We start from the raw sequence: 17,940 nt of genomic DNA, 5'->3' as shown, positions 1-17,940 counted from the left end.
AAAGCAACAGGATAACAAAGCTTTCTCCCCACTTTTATCCTAGAACCTTGATGTTTATACCTCCAGAAAAATCAGCAAAAGAAACGCACACAAGCTGTCCACATGCACTGCCGCAACAAACAGAGAGCTTGCAAGTTTATTGCAGCAGATTTCATGCACCAAAACTCAGCCAAACATAAATTAAACCCAGGCATCAAGATCATCAAACATTCCATACTTTGCAACATAGCACCTTGATTAACATAAACCAATGATAAGCACAAAACCATTAAGAGAAAATGAAGACACATGAAGAATCAAAATGGAAGACCGAAGCATATTCATTTCCTCTTCCACTGAGACTTATTCATGCAAATGAATCCTTATCGCAGCCAGTGAGCAACAACAAAGAGGGAACAAACAGCGAGCTTTTATGCATTTGGAAAACTGGAAATCAACATGATGAATCAATCCTCAATCAGATGATAGATCTGAAATGCAAACAGATGCTAACCGAAGGAACCAAAACAGAAATGCAGACATGCAACTGATGAAGCGTCTGCAATTTCTGGTGCCTCTAGATTTTAGCTACCTTATGGATTAGTTAGGGAAAACCTATAGAAAGACTTCCAAATCATTGCATCAGGACCCAATACTCAGCACGCAAACAAAAGGAAGCTTTAAGTGGGAGGAAAAGCTAGCAAAACCAGATTTTTCATGAAACCTTGCAAATTTCTAGTTTTTTCAAATCTGCGACATGTCGGATCAGACAAGCAACTTGGAGCAAAATTTTCACTAATCATTAGCCATCAGGTTTGGTTTTCTTCAAAAACCCATTTACACAATAAATTCTGCAACGAAAGACCAAACCCACTGGACTACTATAGGGAACAAAGCAGCGAAATACATTCATGGACTAACGCAGCAAAAATCCTGGGCATATTCAATGAAGATCTGAAACTGTGTGAGAAGCAAACGGCAAAAAGAAATTACCTTTGACGCTTAGAAGGTTGATCAATCACGAAGACTCTTAGGCGAGACGTCCAAATGCAAACTGACGAAGATGAATCTGCCACAGAGATGCCCAGTGCTGGAAAAACTGCAACTTGGAGCTTCAGTCTGGTTCTTTCCCTTGTTCAGCCCTCACGGAGTTCTCTCCTTTCTTTCAGATTCTCTAATTCTCCGCTCCAAACCCAGCTCTTAGTTCCTTTTCTCCTTTCCTCACTCGGCCATTCTCCCTTTTTGTTTCTCCGTCACTCACCTCTGCCGTCACTTCCTCTCCAAACTCTCTCGCTCCAGTGTTTTCCTTTCCAGATTGCGGCCGTCACTTTGCTCTCAAACCCTCCACTCTTGCTTGGTTTTTTCTCCTTCGACTCCCTCTCCCCCAAAACCTCCCCTTTTGCGGCTGTTTCTTTTTTTTCCATTTATATGAGGCACTCAACCCTAAAACAATCTCCCCATATTTGCAGCTAAAGGGGCTGCCCAGCCCTTGGTTTGCAAGCTGCGGCAACACGCAGCTTGCATGCCGCGTTTCACTCTTTTTTTTTTTTTTTTTTTTTTTTAACTTTCAACTTAATACATACAGAAATGATAAAAATATAAATAATAATAATAACAAATTGACAAAAACCAGGTAATAATAATAGGAATAATAATGAAAATAATTTAAAAACTAAACAACTAAAAACAACAAAAATGGCCATTTTTCCATCTTTTTCTACATTTTCTTTTTCATTTTCATTCATTTTCTTTTTCTCAAAATAACTTAATAAAAACAACTAATGTGCCCAAAGATTGAATTTAAAGAAATAAACATATTTTTGTGAACAAATTTTCCTTTTTTCTTTTTTCTCTTTTTTTCATTTTTCATTTTCATTTTCATTTTTCTTTCAAGAAAGCATTGAATAAAAACAAAATGACTAAAACATATTTTTGGTGTTTTCCTTTTCTTTTCCCTAAAAACTCTATGCTAATTTTAAACTTAAAAACTAAAACTAAAAACTAAAACTAAAAGTAAACAAGAATAAATAGCAAATGAAACAGGTCAACAAAAAGGGCGAAAATGAATAAAACTAAAATATCATAACAACTAATAGTGCAAAACACACAATAACGAACTAAAATGCAAGCAATCTAAAAATGAAAATCATGAAATAGATGCTACATAAAATTATTCAAAATTTGGTGTCTACAGTCATTGGTATAGACTAATTACTGACGACTTTTGTTGTCACTAAATACTTTTTAATTCTATGACCGCAGATTGTTATTAATGGAAAATTCTGATTCAATGATAACTCTTTATCACCATGAAAATTGAAAATTTTCCTACAACAATTATATCTATAAATGGAAAAAAAATGACAATGATTTATAATTAGCAAATGAATGCATCCATTGCACTACGAAATGTCAAAATATCATATAAGCATTCAAATATCATAATGAAGTTCAACAACACCCTATAGATAGTTTGATAAGTGGTATTTGGCCTAAATTTCACATATAACTCGAGGTAGCTTTACAAAACAAATCCAAGTCCCAAATTTCAACACAGAGCCGCTTCAGCAACACTCAGCTCCTCCCCTCAACACTCCGCTCCTCCCCTCAGGTAAAAGATTTGTAAGGCAGTTTCCAGCAATGGCTCCTAAAGCTGACACCACAAAAAAGCTTGATACAAAGGCTCAGGCAGCCAAGGTTGCCAAATTTGTCAAATCTGGGACAACTTTTAAGAAGAAAGCCAAGAAGATCCGGACCAAAGTTACCTTCCATCGTCCTAAGACATTCAAAATCAAAATCAAAATCAGCCCCAACGAAAATCAAAATCAGCCCCAAACTAATGCACCAAATTAGCTCAAGAAATAAGTACTGCTATTAAACTTCAGCCTCAAAGGAATAATATAACAAGTTGATAAGGCAACAAGCACTACTATAACAAGTACTGATATAAGTACTGCTATGAACAATATAACCAGTTGATAAGATGATAAGCACAACACTAAAGGAAAAGCAACTCCAGTTCACTTGCTTAGCTAAAACATTCAAATAAACTAAACTAAACTAAACCAAAACAATCCAAACTAATGCACCACAGAGGATACAAGGTGTCAAGTATGATAACCAAAGTAATGTCGATCATGATATAAGGTGTCAAGTAGGAGCAATGTGTACCAACATAACTAGAATGCTTCTTTGCCATTTAAAAGCAAATAACAACTTTCTTGTTCTAGATCTCTGAAATTACTTTTGCTGTTTGTCATGGTGTATTAATTCCATAGAAAACCAGCACCCCTTAATATTGTATTCCAATCAAACTAGTGAGTTAGGCAAGTGGCGGGACATTGCAAAACATTCACAGTGAAATTTACTTCAAGAATGGCACCAAAAATGGGAACCATTCATGTGAAAAGAAAAGGTATTACCTCAAGGAATGCCTTCAAAACCCACATAAAAGTTAGTATTATTACTCCGTTAACAGAAAATCCAACCTACATCCAGCAAAAAGTTTGTGATTATATAGTATAAAATAATGCTATATGGAGAACAAACTACCATGTAAGACATGAAACTATCAATAATTAGCAATTAACTGTGGCAAGATGTACACTTCTCAATTTAGCATTATTCCAAGTAGAAGAGGCAAAGCCATATTAATTTGAAAAGGGACATATAGATAGCTGGGGGAGATGGAAAACAGGTTTTATAGTGAATATTGGGTTAACAGATAATATGATAGCACTTAGCAGAGCTGTGGGGAGTACTCAAAAGGATAAAAATGGCTTGGAACTCTGGAGAAAGAAGAGTGATTCTAGACACGAATTGCAAGGCAGCTTTCGAACTAATACAAAAAGCAGGACATGAATCACCACTATACAATCTAATATGTCAGATCAGGAATGTTTTAAGCAGGGATCGGGAATCCTGGCTACAACATGTTTGGAGAAAGAAGTAAGTGTGCAGACTAGCTAGCTAAAAGTAGTGTCAACAAAGAATCTGGGATGCAGATTATAACAGAACCACCACAGGAACTTAGTGAATTGCGTGGTGCAAATATTTTAGGGGCTGCGACCCTATGTTTTGTTTCTGTTTAAGAGGATTGACCTCTCCCTTGTAAACTTAACAAAAGGAACATACTAGGCAGAGAAGTAAATGTGGTCAACACATTTGCAAGCAAAACATTTTGGCCAAAGCACCTTTGCCCTTAAAAAATAGTGAAACATGTGAAATTCAGCACAAGTAAGGCTAACAAGTATATTCTGGAGAATCATGGACTCTCAAAACATACCATAAGAAGCTGTCCATGCTGTTCTAATAACATTCCTAGTTCATGAATTTTTACGGAGGAAGATCTTTTTTCACATCAAAACTAATTGATGAGTTTTGGTCCTCTTACCAAGCTCTTCCAAAGTGATACTAGTACAAGTCCTTAAGTAGACTTGAGATGCAGCCTTAGAACTCTATCACCAGATTTCTCAGTCACCAGATGCAACACCTTAGACTTGAGATGCAACCTTAGAGGTTTGTGTTCTAGAATGAATTTATAAGTTAGCAGAAAAAAAAAAGTCTACAGTATCTTAACTTGCAGGACTACATCCATAGCTAATATACAGCTTTTAAGGCAAAGTACAAATGCAATGATTTGGAGCAACTTGTCCAGGTTTCTAAAAAAATAAATAAATGGAAACAAAGGAAATGAGAGTCGATTTGTGAGTGTGCACATTTACACAAAGATAGAGCACTTCCAACAGGGGGGATGTAATACATTTCATTCAGTTCTCCACAGAATCGAAATTAACTGCATTTCTAGTCATTAATTAACCACACATTGTACCAACTTTCTTTGCTAAACTTGTCATAATACCTGTTACAACAATGACGATAAAGACAGCCAACGCGATACTTCCACCATCATACCATCCTTCTTTTATACCCTGGAAAACAACATATTAGACTATGGCAAGACCAAATCAAAATTAACCAATCAAAACATGTCAGCATTTTCCCTTTTCCACTCAGATTAGCTAGTAAATCACAAGTATATTAAAAAATACTTTAATCTATAAGAATTTGATAGGGACAGATACCATTCTTGTCAGAAAATCAAAAGACAAGATTTAAAATTCATACAACTAACAAAATCATGATCTCAAACATATAGTAGTACAACAAAATTATTAAACAGAAAAAACTTTATAGGGCTTACAATTCTCAATTCAAAATAAGTATTAAGAGTGAACTTATCCTTAAAATTAAAATAATAATAATAATAATTAGAGCAAACTCAAAAATTAAGCTTACCTCTGTCTTTATCCCAAGGGCCAAAGAAGCAGCCGTAGCTACCATCAAGATGATTAAAGTAGTGTCTCGACAAGCTTCCCACAGAAACCTCTCTAACACAACTCACAAATAAGCAAGTTAACGAGGCACAGCTCATGATGCAAATGGTTCAATAACTCAACGATTTGCAGTAACATACCCAAATCTTCAAAATAAGAACATGCTGCTAATGTTCAATTAGACTAGTAACAATAAAGTTTATAAAAAAGGGGGGAGAATTTCCCTCAGTCACCGCCGGCTTGGTGCAGGTGTTCTTCTTGCGCTTCTTGGCGCCACCGTCGAGGTGGAGGACAAGGTGGAGGGCTGACTCCTTCTGGATGTTGTAGTCGACTAGGGTGCGGCTGTCCTCAAGCTGCTTGCCAATGAAGATGAGGTGCTGCTGGTCCCGGGGATGCCCTCCTTGTCCTGGGCAGAAATTTTTTTTTTTTTTAAATTAGGGCAATAAAATTTGGGGAGAAATTGAAACAATTGATCGTCTAAGTAGGGTAGAAAAGGTGATTGCAAATGATGGTGATTGCTAATTAGGGTAAGAAACTTTGGGGAAACTAGACAAATGATAGAGAAGAAGAGAATTTACCCAAAAATTGAATGTTGGGAACACAAAATCGGGTCAATAAAAATTGGGGGAAATTGATTACTAAGCAAGAAGAGAGAAACTTGCCTTTTTACAGCACATGCTCTGAGGAAACATATCAAAATCAGTAGCCCAATAAGGAGGAATGCTCGAGCATTAGTGAGAAAGAAATTGAGAGGGGTCGAAGTGAGAGAGAGACCGAGAGAGACAGTGAGAAGGCCAGCGAGTGAAAATGTGAGAATTAGAAGTGTATCAGGCTTAGCCCAAAAGTGGTAGACTTGTACTCTTTCATTTTGAAATTTGCTTTTTAAAGAATGCCTCCACCAATTTTCAATTCCCGCTGTTTCTTTTTCATTTTGAACGAAAAATTTGATCCAATTTTTAGTTTTATCTTTTTATTTAGATTCTCAAAGAAAGGTTATTTTCTTTGTATTAAATTAAACATTTTAATTAAGTATACTAAATCGGGAATCTACTTTCATATTATTTTAAGAAATAATTCATTATTTTTAAACATGAAAAAAGAAAAATCTTAATTATGTGTTAAGAACTTTCTATCAGTTTCTAGAAAATTTTGTTAGTTTTGTCTAATAGTACTATATTTTTTTAGATGTTTTATATTGAAGAATCATGAATGTAAACTTGCACGAAACTATAGTATACGTATTGATTTGTAAGAAAAATATGTATTCGTTTTGACTTTTAGCAAATCAACATTAAATTTGAAGGAATTGCAGTAATTAGTAGTCCAGATTTCATTAATTAACTTATATAACACAACTAATTCCGCTTTTCATCAAAATGAATTTGTACTTAATGAGTTTCAACATTCGACCAATTAAATGTCAAGGAGGCATTGACAGTACCCAAAATTAAGGTATTTGAATTTAGAGGCCTTGAGTTCTAATTGTAATAGTTTATATAGTTGTTCTAACTAAAAGCTTTCATTAATTTTTTTCAGTTAAAAACTTATTGAGTAACTATGACTAGTTTAATAAATTATCAAATTTTAAAAAAATTAAATTAATATTTAAGTAACTCTGACTAGTTTAATAAATCATCAAATTTTAAAAAAAATTAAATTAATATTGAGGCTCACAATTAAATAAATGCATTAGAGATGTTCAAGTTAGTGATGATACTTATGTTGTCACTAACTACACTATAGTTTTATTGACAAATATTGGTCGTCAATAAACATAAATAGTGACAACAATGTAAAGTTGTCAAAAAAAGTGGTAGAATTACTGACAACTTTTATCAAGTCGTCACTATCGCAAAACTCGCGCCTTCCAAGTCCCATGGCGCGAAGTAGTTTTGTGACGACAATTAAAGGTTGTCACTGAAAACTCAGTTGCTTTGAGTCAATTGTGACAACCTTCAAAGTCGTGACTAAACAACCTCATTTTGTGACGACTTTTTGTCGTCACAAAGAAATGTTGTCACTAATAACCTTTTTTCTTGTAGTGATAAACTTGCATCTCATACTACTACTAATCATGATTTAAGCATCAATTAAGGGAGGAGGGTGGTTCTTCACAACTCACCTTAGAAACAAGAGAGAGAGAGCAATAGGTCCTCTTAGCTTTCCAAATAACTCCACAAATCAACTCACTAACACTAATTGAAGAGGTTTAATGGAGAAATTGCAAGTTTCAATGGTTGGTTGGATGGATTTGAGCTAAATGGAAGCAAACCTTGAAGAGTTTCTTTCTTTCTTTTGGAGAGAGAGAGTCGGCCACAATGAAGAGCAAAATGGAGAAATTTTGGTTGTTTTTTTTTTTGATTTAATTAGTCAATTGGTAAGACCATGAATAGTGGTCTTAAAGGTAAACCCACTCAAATGGTGACACTTGTCACCTTTTATTAAATACTTACCTAACTTGTCTCTCTTATACCAATCCACTTAGCCTCCTCTAATTATCTCTTAACACCCGGTAAATTAATTCCAGTATCCAACACTTAACCTAGTTGGCCGAATTTTTCTGAACTTTTCGCACTAGTGGGTCCCACGTCCGGTATACGCTCTTAATTTCTCAAAAACTATTCGATACTAGAAAAATCATCTAAAAACTATATCTGCTCCTTAAAAATATCTAGAAATTTTTCCTACTCACGAAAATGCAGAAAACAAGCCATGAAAATAATAAAACCTAGAAAATGAAAAAATTACGGGTTCTCACACGTTGCTTAGTCCGAGACAAGTTGTGCAGCCTTATCATTGACGGCGGCAGTTGCACGAATGTTGCTAGTGCTACTATGGTAGAGAAGTTGGACTTGCCAACTACGGAACACCCCCGCCCCTACAAACTTCAATGGCTTAGTAATAGTGGGGAGGTTCGAGTAGCCAAACAAGTGTTGGTCTCCTTCAAGATAGGTCGCTATAAAGATGAGATTCTGTGTGACGTGGTGCCCATGCATGCAAGTCACATAATCCTTGGGCGACCATGGCAATATGATAGGCGAGTGAACTTCGAGAGCATGAGTAACAAGTATTCCTTTATATACAAGGACCGCAAGGTCACTTTTGCACCCCTAACGCCTAGGCAAGTTCGTGCCGACCAAGAGAATCTTCAAAAGGAATGTGAGCTAGAACGTGAGCGGAAAAAGAAAGAACTCAAAGCTAACCACAATGAAAAGAAAAAGGCACATGTGAATTCAGCTAGTGAGGAAAATAAAAAAAATGAAGGAAAACATTTGATGCTCGTAAAGGCCAAACAAATACAGCGAGCTATGAGTGCATGCCAACCACTTCTTGTACTTGTGTGCAAGGAAGTAGGGTTGTCCGATAATGATCCATTTGCTAACTTCCCAACTATTGTTGCTCCACTTTTGCAGGATTACAAGGATGTCTTTCCTGAGGATATTCCAAGTGGTTTACCTCCTATTCGCGGGATTGAGCACCAAATATACTTTGTACCAGGAGCGAACATACCTAATCGTCCGGCCTACAAGAGCAATCCTGAGGAAACAAAGGAGCTACAACGTCAAGTGGACGAGTTGCTAGACAAGAGATGGGCGAGGGAGAGTTTGAGCCCTTGCGCGGTGCCAGTGATTCTAGTACCCAAGAAGGATGGAGCATGGCGCAGGTGCACCGACTACCGAGCTGTGATGGGCGAGTTGCTAGACAAGAGATGGGCGATTACGGTAAAGTATCGGCACCCTATACCTAGGTTAGATGATATACTTGATGAGTTACACGGTGCGGTCATTTTTACCAAAATTGACTTAAAAAGTGGGTATCATCAAATTCGAATTAAGGAAGGAAATGAATGGAAAACTGCTTTCAAAACTAAGTATGGTTTGTATGAATGGTTAGTAATGCCTTTCGGGTTAACCGATGCACCTAGCACCTTTATGCGGCTTATGAACCATGTCTTGAGACCATTCTTAGGGAAATTTGTAGTAGTTTATTTTGACGATATCCTCATCTATAGCCGTAGCATGGAAGAGCATCTTGAACATTTAAAAGCTGTTTTGGATGTACTTCGAAGGGAGAAACTCTACGCTAATCTCAAGAAGTGCAATTTTTGTACTGACCGTCTTGTGTTTTTAGGATTTGTGATTAGTGCACAGGAAATACAAGTGGACGAGTCAAAGGTACAGGCTATTCAAGAGTGGCCAACCCTTAAGTCCATTGGGGATATGCGTAGCTTCCATGGGCTTGCAGGCTTCTACAGGCGATTTGTGAAGGATTTTAGCACCCTGGCCACCCCACTTACGGCGCTCATCAAGAAAAACAAGAAGTTCATCTGGGGGGAGGAACAAGAGCAAGCCTTCCAAACACTAAAGGATAAGTTAACACGTGCACCCGTTTTAACCCTTCCTGATTTTACTAAAGCTTTTGAAATTGAATGTGATGCTTCAGGAATAGGAGTTGGAGCCGTGTTAATGCAAGAAGGTAGGCCTGTTGCATACTTCAGTGAGAAACTCAATGGGGCAGCACTGAACTACTCTACCTACGACAAGGAATTATATGCCTTGGTTTGTGCACTACGGGTATGGCAGCACTACTTGAGACCCAAGGAGTTCATAGTGCACACCGATTACGAGTCTCTCAAGTACTTGAAGGCACAACACAATCTTAACAAGCGACATGCACGATGGGTTGCCTTCATCGAGACGTTCCCATTCGTCATCAAATATAAGAGTGGTAAGAGTAACATAGTGGCCGATGCACTATCCCGCAGGTATACTCTACTCACTACTCTTGATGCTAAGTTACTTGGTTTCGAGTTGCTCAAAGATATGTATATGAGCGATACCGACTTTGGTGACACGTTCCAAAATTGCTCTCGAGCTGCCCAAGGAAACTACTCAGTTTTTGACGGTTACCTATTCTACTTAAATCGCCTTTGCATCCCTAACTGTTCCATTCGACTCTTACTCATAAAAGAAGCACATGGAGGTGGTTTAATGGGACATTTCAGAGTTGCTAAGACTATATCTATGTTGCAGGAGCATTTCCACTAGCCACGGATGCGGCGTGATGTTGAGAAGGTGGTGAGCCGATGCATCGTATGCAAGAAAGCAAAATCTGAGGTACAACCCCATGGTTTATACTTGCCTTTACCAATTCCTGATGCACCTTGGGTAGATCTTTCAATGGATTTCATTCTTGGCTTACCTAGATCTAAGAGAGGGCATGATTCGATTTATGTGGTTGTTGATCGGTTTTCTAAGATGGCACACTTTATTGCTTGCCATAAGACGGATGATGCATCCCATATAGTGGATTTATTTTTCAAGGAAATTGTTAGGTTGCATGGCATTCCTAGGACCATAGTGTCAGATAGAGATGTCAAATTTCTCTCTTATTTTTGGAAGACTTTGTGGTCTAAGTTGGGTACTAAACTACTATTTTCAACCACCAGTCATCCATAAACCGATGGACAAACCGAGCTTGTCAATCGCACTCTCTCTACTCTTTTACGCACTATCATCAAATCTAACTTGAAAAATTGGGAGGAGTGTTTACCTCACGTAGAGTTTGCATATAATAGGATTGTGCATTCCACTACTCAATACTCCCCATTTGAAATTGTTTATGGATTTAATCCGTTGACGCCTTTGGACTTGACCCCGTTACCTTTGAGTGAAAGAGCTAACCTCAATGGGCAACAAAAGGCTGAGTTTGTACGCAGGCTACATGAGAAGACTCGCTTGAACATTGAGAAGCGTACATCACAGATTGCTCAACAAGCCAACAAAGGTAGACGCCAACTCGTGTTCGAACCAGGTGATTGGGTTTGGCTCCACCTGCGCAAGGAACGGTTCCCCATCCAACGCAGGAGCAAGCTCTCACCTCATGGCGACGGACCATTCCAGATCCTTGAACGCATCAATGACAACGCCTACAAACTGGATCTACCTGGTGAGTATAGTGTTACCGCTACTTTCAATGTCTCTGACTTAAGCCCATTTGATGTAGATGACATGTTTGATTTGAGGACAAATCCTTTTCAAGAGGAGGGGAATGATGCGGTCATCCAAGCTACTACCAAGAACGTGGTGATACCAACCGGACCAATCACTAGAGCTCGTGCCAAGCGAATGAGGGAGCAATTGAATATCTTGATACGTGTGGTACAAGAAGCTAAGGAAAGTAGTTCGATCTTTGAAGACGGTTCGGAGTACGTGACTCTACTCCAACTAGAGGATCAAGACCCTTAATACAAGGCACTTCGAGTCACAAGATCCATCAAGTTCAAGTTAATTAGTTTTTTCGTTTCAATTAGTAGAATAAAGAAAGTGACTTAATTGTTGTAGTCCTTCCGATTTTTAGTCATTCGTTACCTTATTTTAGCTATTAGTTTCAGCCATATTCCCTTGTTGGGTTCGGCATGATGGGCCATAGTTGGGCCGAATTCTAGTTTCCAAGTTTCATTAGGGTTTGAGTTGTGAGAAGCTATAAATAAGCTTCAAACCTACAACACCGATCAGATTTGGATTCATTAGTAAAATTGAGAGAATTCTCTTGGCTTCTTGCGAGCACCCCTTGAACATCTTAGATAGTTTTCTAGGAAGTTCAACTTGGCTTATCAAACAAGAAATGCATTTGTTTGTGGCGCCATCCTACCAAAGTGCCTTGGTTCACTAATTCGTTAAGTCGCGGGTTGAGATCGTATCAAGAGTGTTCGCAACTTAGAGGGTTAGATTGGGTCGAAAGGAATTCCGCCAACCAAACCTGGAAAACTTCCGTCAAGATCGTGGGAATTTGCAAGGATGAACTTCACCACCATGGAGGGATTCGCATCAATCTTATACCGTTGGAATCTTGTTTCAAAGTACTAAAAGTTCCTAGAAGACACTTTTCAAAGACTCTAAACGGAAGACAATCATTTGTCAGCTCAAAGTGGTTGATCTAGTAAACACGGCAGTTTCAATCATGTTTTTCGGCAAACTTTGGAAATTTGGCAAAATTCACAGAAAGTGAACTAGTCTCTAAAATTCATAGCACAATAAGAATTCCAATCAAGGTTTCAAACACAACAAACGAAACTAGATTCGGAGTTTTGAGCATCAAGATATAGCAGCTCAAAGTTGGCTAAAATTGAAGACTGTTCTGTGAATTTTCCAGATTTGAAAACAAACTTTGGGATTTCAGTTGGGTACCGAAATGGTCTTAGAATAATACCAAATTTGGTACACACCATATTCTATATGAGGATTACTTCACTATCAATTTTCACAGAAAAAATCGTACGGGAAGGTAGTTAACAAAACTACCAAATTTCAAGAAATTTCCCAAAGCAAATCTGTTTTTTTGGTTTTCTTTCCTTTTCAAACATTTTGACCAATGAGATCAACTCCAATTTGATTCATTTTTTAAACCAAGGTCCAAGAAACATTTCATAAGTATTTGACAAGCAATGGACATCAAGATTTTCGAAACAAAACATCCTAAGTTACACTAGACCAGTCAGCTAGCAAGAAGAAAGAGTTTTCCAGATTTCCAGCTTTGCTGCAGTTTGAAACTTGAACGATATCTCCCTCAATACAACTTGAAATTGAGAATGGTCAGTGGCATTGGAAACTAGATTCAAAATGCTACATTTCATCAGAAGAAGTCGTTCTGAAAATCAGTTCGTAGGTAGTTCGAATTCAAGCGACAAATCGCAGCTTTTCACTGCCATTCGAACAGAACAGGAAACTTTTGTGAATCACTACGGATCACTCAATTCGAACTAGATGGTGCATTTTCTACATTTGGAAAGCAACAAATGTCTAGTTTTAAATGCAACAAACATTACTTGATTTTGACATCTGTACAAAGACATATGTTCAATTAAAGTGACACTGTTCAGATGTCCTGAACACGTTTTCCAGATTTCTTCAAGTTTCGAAAATTCAGATTTTGCTCAATCAATTCGAATGATTTTTGGTAGAAACTTTCTACACACCATAAAAAACATATATACATCAGTCCCACAGCAAAACAACCCACAAAAATTTGAAAGACAGGTATGAAAAGTATTGGACAGATTCAGCCAGTTCTAGTTTCTCTCTTTTCTCAATTTTGTCTCCATTTCCAACCGTAGTTCCTCTCATTTAACACATAAACAACACAAACCAAGCATTTAATCCTCAAGGCAGCTACCTAGAGTTCACCCCAAGTCAAATAGCCTAGGAATAAAAGTGAAAAATTAAACACCTCAAGTCTGCTAGCCTAATCCATGCTTAGGGTAGTAAACCCTTGCAATCAAGCTCCAACTTTGAAGAAAAAATGGAAGGATTCATGGAGATGAAAGCTACCTTTTGAGCTCTTGAAAAACCAAAAATTTTAGTCACCAAAGCTCCAAGAAAAACCACATGAAGGAGCCTTTCACCAAGCTTAAGTTGCTCTCCAAGTTTTATGGAAGTTGTGTGATGATTTGTGAAGGATTTGGAGTAAGAATTTACAAGATTGAGTGAAGCTTTTTCCCTTCCTCTTCCCTTGAAGGTTGGCCGGCCAAGATGAGAGAGAAAAGAGAGGTTTGTTGTGTGGTGAAGCTTCTTGAAGAAGCTTGAGGGTTTTGTGACCAAATTTCTACAAAAGTCAACTGAGAATAGTGCTCGCTCGCGCGCGTTTCGTGTTCGTTTTCTCTCGGGTTTGTTTCACTTGTGCACTAAACCTCTAATGTAATTCCTTTAACACTATAATTATTCACTCTTACTAGTCTAGTATAAGTTCCTTAAATCTCCATTTACTCGTTCCGGCTTGATTTACGCGAACTTCCGATTCGCGCGCGATAAAGCGAAACTTACAAGAAATTTATGTAACGGTGATATAATTAACTAACTATAAGATAAATAATTATAAAAATAACTATTTTAAGAATAAACATGAGTCCTCAAATCTCCAAAATTATGCACTCTCGGATCGAATTTTGCCTCTAAAAACGTGTGCTTATTATTCCTTACTAAACGAACCTCCGAAAAATTAAATTTGCTAACGGGACGTTTTAAAAATGTAAGTGAGAAATTGTTTCGTGTAAATGGGTTTAAAATGGTTGAAATAAATTATTCAGAGAAAACGGGTGAATAATTATTTAAATAAGCCAGTAATATACGATAAAAATAAGAAATTTTTTTTTCAGATCCTCACATCCTCCCCTCCTTAAAAAGAATTTTGTCCTCGAAATTCGCACTTAGGATAGTATCATACCCCTTAATAGTCATGTTTATCAGATTAATCAATAACTTACACTCTCCAACCGATATCTCGCAATTTCTATTCACCCAATTAGCAGTCAAACTTTGATTCTCTCCCATGAATCTAGGGTTTTGCAAAAGAGTGTATCGTACTAGGGTCACTTAGAACCTTAGATAAACAATAAAAAGTAAGAATTATACCTTCAATGACCTTAGCGGGATCGAAAACCTGTTGATAGCCTGATGTATAAATCCTAGCCGGCACTTTAGGTCGACTGCCTTCAGCACTAGATTGTTTAGATACCGACTTGTCTGGCCGTTGGGCACTACTTCCTTCCTTCGGTATACTCGGACAGTTCGCAATCTGATGTTCAGTGCTGCCACAATACAAACACTTTCCCGATTTCTTCCAGTACTCATTCTCTGTATGGTTAGGCTTAAGACAATAACCACAAATAACTTGAGGAGTTACAGCCTGACCACTTGGAGGTGTCTCCCTCGGTTGCCCTCGTCCATTGTGGCCACCTCTTGATAGAGTCCTTTTTGGTGTACTAGATGTCTCTACTCCTCCCGTTCTTTTTTTGCTTTTTAGAAGGTGGGGCACCCTTATCTGCTTGTCCAGGAGGAAGACTAGGGGCGCCCCTTTTCTTGGCATGAAAATTCTTAACTTGCAACCTTGCACTTTCAACTCTCTGCGCCTTCTCTAGGGCTTCGGTAAAAGTAGAGATTTGGGTTGTTGCTAACCTCTCTTGAATCTCCACGTTAAGTCCCTGTACAAATCGCCTTGATCTTCTCCTCTCAGTGGATACCAATTCTGAGGCGTACCTAGAAAACTTAGTGAATTTTCCCTCATACTCAGCCACACTAGACGTCCCCAGCTTCACTTTTATGAATTCGTCCTCCCGTTTCTCTTGAACCAAGGGCGGGAGAAACTTCTCATTAAACTCTCTTAAAAGGGTTTCCCAGGTCCAAGGGGTTTGTACTCTTTCCCATTTTTCCCTTACCACATCCCTCCAAGTGCGTGCTGCACCTTTAAACTGAAAGCAGCAAAAGTCACTCGCCTTTCCTCTGCATAATCTTGGGCGGCGAAAATGTTGGTCATTCTTTCTAGCCAATTCTCCGCTAACTCAGGGTCAGGTCCTCCAATAAATTTAGGCAGATTAGATTTCAAAAATGTTTCCAAGCCTCTATCTTCCCCTCTATCCTGGGCCCCGAATTGGTTAAGTGGCCCTGGTCGCTGTCTCTCAGCTAACCGTTCATGGATATCAGTCATCCTATTAATGGCAGTAGCCACTTGGTTACCCTCTATATTTTCCTGTCCTTGGGTCGGTCCAGTTGCCGATCCTTATTCATCCCCTTGAGGTTGGTTTTGCCTAGTGTGACAGCCCCACCTCCCCCTAAGGCGAACCAGAGGGTTCGGCGGGCCGCCTGCCCGGCTCTCGCCGGGACTCAAAATTTCAAAACAATAAAATTTGATAAACCCACAAGCATACTATTCACAATATCTCTAACGCCAAAAGAGTTCTATTTACATCTTCAAAAGTATCGAGTCAAACCACTCTAATACATTAAAATAACAACCAGCAGAAGGTAGACCCTATGGAGGGTTCTTATACAAACCACCAACACAAAACAAACATCCCAACTGTCCGACTGTTACTATCAAACCTAACTATACTAGTGTATGTGTCAAAAGTCCCCGCGTCGGCCCCTGCTAAGGAAAACAAAAGGAAAGGGGTAAGCTATATGCTTAGTAAGTAAACAGGGGCAAAAGCGTAAATTCCACGTAACAACAGTTGCATAGTAAGAGTAAAGCAAAAGCAGAAAAGTAACATCACATAATAAGGATACAGGTGGCTCGAAAGCCAGATCGTTTGCCATGTGTGACCTCCTGCCGACACTCCGTCGACCTCAACTAATGGTCTGTAGAACTTCACTTGTACTCCCACCGTACAAGTGGGGTCGTGACAAGTGGTATCAGAGCTTAGGCTTCAGATCTCTGTAGTGTATCCTAGGCTTGAAGTTTAGGATGCCGGACTGTGGGTTTGGTCTGAAATATTAGTGATTTTTGAGGGATGTCTCGACTTGATTTGGTACAAGATGGAATGTCGAGGACGACATTCTTTTAAGGAGGGGAGATTGTGACGCCCCGAAAAAAAAATGAGTTTGAGAACCCGGAAATTTTCTAATTTTCTAGGGTTTATTTTATTAAATCGCTCGTCTTTTCTATATTTTCTTTATTAGAAAAATTCCCCAGATAAAGTTTATGAGCAAAGATAGTTTTAAAATGATTTTTCTAGTGTCGGTTAGTTTTTGAGAAATTAAGAGCGTATTTTGAACGTGGGACCCGCAAGTGCGGTAAATACATTATATTTTTGACAACTTGTTGGAATTTTGTATTAAGTGATATTATTCTACAATGTGTTAAGATATTTGTATTGGAGAGACAAAAAGATAAGTTTTAAACCTAAAGGTGACAAGTGTCACTTTCTTACTCAAGGGTGGACTTTGACCATTTTTACTACCTTTACTAATTGATTAAAAACTTGACCCAAAATTCATCTTCTTCATAAGCTCCTTGGCCGAACCTCTTGGAGACAAAAAGAGAGAAAAGCTTCCAATTTCTTCATTCTATTTTTTGCCCAATCTCACAAACCAACCGTTAAAACCGTGATTTGCTCCATAAAAACCTTTCTCTTGGTGGTATTAAGGTGTGTGGTGAAGTGGTTTGAGAAGCAAATGTGCTAAGTTGGGTCTTTCCTTGGGTTTGCATGGTAAGTGACTAAGGAACCTTTCCTTTGATCTTGATAATGTTCAATTAGTGATTGGTGGTGGTTGAATAAGTGATTTTATGGATGATTTCATGATTTAGGTTGAAATTAGTGAAGTTTTATATTTAATTAGGATTTTTCTGTTCTCATATGATTGTTATTATGTGGTTATGTATGATGATTGGAAATGATAGTTGATGATTCTAGAAGGTGGAAAAAGTGGAAGATTGCAAGTAAATTCTGTTTTGGAAGAAATCTGGAAAATTAGGGTTCTTGGTTCTTCATTCTGTCCAAAATTTTTGGTCCTAGATAGAGGCCTAATTGGCCTTGGCTCAAAACATAAAAGTTGTAGGTATTGATGTTTTAAGGGTGCCTGTAAAATTTCAGGGCAATTGGAGTAGTTTAGAATGAGATAAGACGAATTTACTGTTGCTGTTCTGGGTTCATCAGGATGTAAGAACTGCGCCTGTAATGGGTTGTTTTGACTGGAATTTCTTTGGATTTGGTTGTTGAGGTCTTCTGATGAAATGTATCTTGATGTCCTAGCTACCATATGCCTTTGGAATTTCTGCATTTGGACCTGTTTAGACTGAGTTGTACTGATTTCAGCATAGTGTAATTTGTAAACCTGCAATTACGGTTCTG

At 38.0% G+C, this 17,940-nt stretch overlaps 1 long non-coding RNA gene across 1 annotated transcript; it reads right to left on the bottom strand.

The window, feature by feature from the left end:
• Positions 1-2,389: 2,389 nt before the first annotated feature.
• Positions 2,390-6,140, bottom strand: LOC140005759 (uncharacterized). Its single transcript, XR_011813328.1, has 5 exons — positions 5,978-6,140; positions 5,278-5,721; positions 4,841-4,910; positions 3,402-3,467; positions 2,390-2,755 (listed from the first exon to the last, which is right to left on the bottom strand). It is a non-coding gene; the product is annotated as an uncharacterized lncRNA (long non-coding RNA).
• Positions 6,141-17,940: the final 11,800 nt, after the last annotated feature.

This window comes from Coffea arabica, chromosome 4e (genome assembly GCF_036785885.1).
Source record: "Coffea arabica cultivar ET-39 chromosome 4e, Coffea Arabica ET-39 HiFi, whole genome shotgun sequence".
NCBI classification, from domain to species: Eukaryota; Viridiplantae; Streptophyta; class Magnoliopsida; order Gentianales; family Rubiaceae; genus Coffea; species Coffea arabica.
Note: the sequence above shows the minus strand (reverse complement) of the source record. Positions and strands in the feature narration are given on the sequence as shown.